The 5305-nt window shown below is 43.6% G+C and overlaps 1 pseudogene; it reads right to left on the bottom strand.

The window, feature by feature from the left end:
- Positions 1 to 5305, bottom strand: part of LOC103077542 (RWD domain-containing protein 1-like) — a 7712-nt pseudogene that overhangs the window by 2205 nt on the left and 202 nt on the right.

Genomic DNA, 5305 nt, shown 5'->3' with positions numbered 1-5305 from the left:
GGAAACACTGGATGGGGGTTCCCTCTGCCTAGAAGGCTTTACTCTCCACTTCTACCTCCTACTTACCTTCAGATCTCAGTCAAACATCACTTCTCCGGGAAGCCCCCCTAATCCCTCTGACCATGTCAGATCTCCTTACCATATGTTCTCAGGCCATCCTGTGTCCTTTCTTCATTGTACTTATCACAGTTGTAATTTTATATTTATTTATGTCTTCTCAGCTTGACCTTAAGCTTTATGAGAGCAGGGACTGTGTTTTCATATAGTTGTTGCATCTAGCGATAGTCTGTTCTTTTTCATTATTATAAGGTATTCCACTGTATGAATCTACCATAATGTATTCATCCTACAGCTGAAACTTTTACTTTTATAAATAATGCCATGAGAACATTTTTGTATATCTTTTTTATCGTGCTAAAACATACATAATATTTACCCTTTTAACCAGTTTTAAGTGTACAATTCAGTGGCATTAAGTACATTCACACTGTTGTAGAACGATCACCACTATCCATTTCCAGAACTTTTTCTGTACGTATCTTTTTGATGCACATATGTGCATATTTCTGATGAGCATACATTTAGGAAATGCTGGATCATAGTATATATATTCAACTTTAAAAAATATTGCCAAACAGTTTTCCAAAGTGGTAGTAATAATTGACATGAGCCCTGTATGACAGTTCCCATGGCTCTACGCCCTTGCTTATACCTGGTACTAGCGATCATTTAAATTTTAATTATTCTAGTAAATGTGCAGCGTATATTTTTCCATTTCTCTGATAACTAAGACAGTTTAGCACCTTATCATGTACTTAATGATCATTTAGACAATAAAAAGGGCTAAAGAAACAGAGAGAAGACAAAACTATAACTTATGAAATTTGAGGCTCAGGTAGTATTATTTGTGTGCTAGCAAGCAATTTACGTTTCTAAACATATGTCTCTCATTGATCAAATTCCACCCCACAGGGCAATCTCTCTCTCACACTTCCACATTGCACATATGAACTTATGTCTTAAAAAACAAACAAAACCCTTTACTGGCACTTTAGTGGGGTTTAGGGACTTAATAGTGACAAATGTATGGATTGAATCCACCATGTTTAACATAATATCATATTTTCTAATTGGTTATTACTGGTGTATAGGGTATCACACTATTGCCATTCCACTCACCGAGCAGGGAGTGCCTAGGCTCAATTCTCATCTAAAGACTGTCAACGTTTTTGTCCCACCCTCTTGGCACACCACTTTCCATAAGGCTATAACCCCAAGCAGAAGGTCGGCAATAGTTTTGTTCAAATGTATGTAGGGGCAGGGGTGTCCTTGGCTTCAAGCTGAAAACCTGGCCCTTGTCCCCCACCTTCTAGGAGGCACTTATATCTCCATCTACAGGAGCCAAATCTCTGACTGCTACCCTTGCTTCCAGACTTCTTTCAAAGCCTGGGGGGTCTGTGGCTTCAGCAAATTCACAGGGGTGTTCATGTTCTAAAGCTTAGATATCTTTACCCTTTTCAAGTTTTATCTGTCATTGCTCTATGTCTGCTACATGGTGTGTGTGTGTGTGTGTGTGTGTGTGTGTGTGTCTGTCTGTCTGTCTGTCTGTCTGTCTGCCTGTCTGTGAAAGCCTTAAGCCATTTCACCATTTTCATCAGTCTAGTAAGAGTTTCTTGATGACAGACAAGAGTTGTGACAGGATGTTTAATTAGATTCTCCCTGTTTTCTGTGGAGTTTCTGCAAAGGCCTCAAAAGCAGAAAGCAAACAATAGATGCCAGGTAACCTCTTCCCCCATCCACCTCAAAGGGAGATGGGAAGAGACTGTGAACCAGTCTGCCAGCATTATAATTATCCACACAATGAGTCAATACAAGAGAATGAGAATTGTGTTGGGGAGTTACCTGTGAGCTCTATATTTCCTCTCTCGCCATTCTAGGGAGGGACAGGGGTCTTTCCCTTTGCCTAAAGCCAAGTGAGATAGAGGCCTCCACTAGCACCTCTCAGAATGTTTGGCTTATATCTGCTGGGGTTTGGAAGTCCATAGGGGCTAATGTTCTAACTCCCACCTGAAGTAGTCCAGATGCAAGGTGCTGGCTGACCAGCTTCCCTGGGATGGTGAGTAAGGTGGGTGGCATGGAGAGCGAGCTGCACTGCCTTTGCCAGCAAGGCAAAGACACATGAGTTGTCCTGTGGGTCAAGTGTACCTAGAAGGAAACCAACTTGGAGTCATTTAAAAAGGGTCCTTCCCATGAGGGATACCCAGAGAGGAAAGGGACCTTAGGAGAATATGTTTTACATGGGATGAACCTCCAGAAGGCCAAGAAGTTGGGGGGAGAAGAGTCATAGGCAGTCATCCAGAGGAGCAGCATTGCCTAGGCCCCAGCAAGAGGGTCATAAAAAAGCCCACAAAGGTGACACACACAAGAGAGAAAGAGCCAACATTTGTGAGTCCTCCACGTCCATAGGGAAACAACTTCCAAAGATAATAGTATCCTGCACCAATTGGAAAAAACTGTGCCCCTTTCCCCTAATCCCTTCTTCTCACCAAACCCTGGGGGAGAGGGGTTCATAAATAGCAGCTGGCCAGCAGGAGAGGAGGAGTAAACTCTGAGCAGTAAAGGCAGGGATGTGGAGAAGCTCGGCACACCTTCCTTTATCACAGCAAGCGTCACACCTGAAGCAGGCAAGAGCTGGGCGAAGGGAAATCCTTTAGCTTGAATGAAGTTTAGAGTTGAGTTATGTTTAGGGCAGGTGTGAAGGGGAAGCAAGACAGTTTTCCAATTATATACCATGGAGTCCAGCTCCCTTGATAAAAATAGTTATTGAATATTAGAGAAGGATTGAGGAGGAAAAGTTGATACAGAGTATAACTAACCCTGATTTAGAATGTATGTACTCCAAGTATCTACACATACCTATTCACATTTTCTTCATATTTACTTAGATCCCACCAAAAGCATGGGTAACCAAAACTCACATACAGGTTAATAAAGACAGGGTATACACCTCTGGCAGAGTTTTAATTGGTACTCTGCTCTACACAGTCACTCAGGACCCAGGCTGACAGGCTGCACCATCTGGAACACGTAGCTTCCTCTGTTGCCACAGCAAGAGAAGAGCATCTTATAATTCCTCTTTCCTGATTGCCTGGAAGTGATACAAGGTGCTTCCATTCACAGCTTGTAGTGATTAGAAATAGTCATAAGACTCCCCTTTCTGAAATGGGGAACGAAGCGTTGTCCTTGTGCCCAGCATGAGAGGAGCCCCAGATTATCGGTGAGCCCTGGTAATGTCTCCTAGATCTCCTAATCCCACCAACCCAGAGATGACTAAAGTCAACTTCCATGACATTTTACATGGCAGCTTCACTTACAGAGGCTGTCACTTTTCTCTGACAGACCTTTTATGCTGCTGAGCTGGTGTACCCGAATCTCTGATTGCAGGTCTCTGCTGCACAGGACACATTATGAAATACGTTTTTAGACTGTTTGGAAACCTTGTACATAACTCATATTTTCTGGTTAAGAGGTATCACTTTCTCAGATTGTTTACTTTCTTCTACTTTTACCATCAGTCCTGGTAGTTTTCTTTTCACAAAGAAATCACATTAAAAAATTTTTTTCTTTACTGTCAAATTACACAGTCAAAAGAAAACAATGGAATTGGATTGAGATGTGGATAATGGGCATTTAGCATGTTCATTCATTAGCTGATAACTCATTTCCTCACGATGACTTCCCAGTATACAGATAATCCCAATTCATGTTTCAAATAAAATTGGCTATCCATCTGTAAAAAATAATCTCAGATCTTAATTTAATGGATTATGTGAGGATTCATACAAAAAACTCCTTGTAAACTGAATATGGGTTAACAAAATATATGGGAGAATATATTAAGAAACTTGACAGGATGGCCTTCTTAAGCGACAAAATCCAAAAGTAATTCAAATGCCTGGAGGGAGCAAGCAAGTAATGTTGAGTGAAGAAAGCTGAGTGTGAGACCAATCAAATTGTAAAAAATTTATTTTTACTGAGCTATGACATAAGCAAAAGCCATTATACAAACAGGTGACATTGGACACTTTTTAAATTTAATATGAAGAAATGTAAATTAGGAAATGGAAATCTTGGGGAATGCCCTGGAGGTCCAGTGGTTAGGACTCCGTGCTTTCACTGCCAGGCCGGGGTTCAATCCCTGGTCTGGGAACTAAGATTCTGCAAGCTCAGGAGAGGCCAAAAAAAAAAAAAAGAAAGAAAAAGAAAATGGAAACTTTTTATAATTTTTTCTTTGTCCTGCCTTTGCTTTGCAATCCGAAACCTGATTTTCATACCAATTTTGGGTTTTGTGTTTCTAGTTGATACATGAAAACTGTCAAGCCATTACTTTATTTTGAAGAGTTTCACTTGGTCAGGGTCAGCTTTTCTTTTTTCAGGTTTTGACCACTGCTTTTCTTCTATTACGTGTTGTCTTTTTTTTTTTTTTTTGACTTTTGTACTTACCATGCAGGACCCTGAGACTGCGGACTACCACTACAGCCAGGCGTCCAGGAAAATTCTAGTCACAGACTGGGGGCTCCAAATCGCTCGCAAAAACTATCCAGGCCTCTTTATCTGTCACGATGTGGACCCCTAGCGGTGAGTGACCTTCCCCGTAAGTATTCTGGGTTAGACAGCGACAATTCTACTCGGATGCCTGCTTTGAGTTTGATTCTCGCTCCCGAATCCGCCCCCATTCCGCACTTCCCCATCCTCAATTTCAGCCTCTAAGAAAACAGGCAAACTGGAAAGTAAACTGTTGGCCGTCGTGCGGGTTCTATGGGATCCGGGACTTCTTTAGTCGCTCTTGCCGAGGTGCGTAACTTCCAACATAACCTAACGCTTTGCGGGTTATTTATATTCCCATCATTTATAACCATTTATTGTCCCCACGTAAATTAATACCGTTGGGGGTAGGGAAAACGCAAGGATGCTTCCGCCCCCTCGAAGCCCACAGCGTCCCAAGGCCTGGAGCATCCCCGGAAGACCCGGCTCCACTCCCTCTAATCCCTTCCCTTCCGCCAGGGCCAACCGGCGCGGAGCTCTCGGGGTCACGTGGTCGCCGGGGGAGGGGAAGTGGGCGGCTCGGCGGCCGCCATCTTGCCGGCTTGGAGGCGGAGCGTGAGGAGAGCAGGTCGCGCGCTTTCCCGCGCCTTCCCTCGCCCAGCCCCGCGCCGCCCTCCGTGCTCCTCCCCACTTCTGGCTCCTGTGGCCGCTCCCTGAGTGGAGGAGCGGGGAGCCCCGGAGGGCTGGGGGGGGGTGTGTC

Source organism: Lipotes vexillifer, unplaced genomic scaffold, assembly GCF_000442215.2.
Source record: "Lipotes vexillifer unplaced genomic scaffold, Lipotes_vexillifer_v1.1 scaffold4, whole genome shotgun sequence".
Taxonomy (NCBI): domain Eukaryota; kingdom Metazoa; phylum Chordata; class Mammalia; order Artiodactyla; family Lipotidae; genus Lipotes; species Lipotes vexillifer.
The sequence above is the reverse complement of the archived record's forward strand: the minus strand, read 5'-3'. Positions and strand labels throughout refer to the sequence as shown.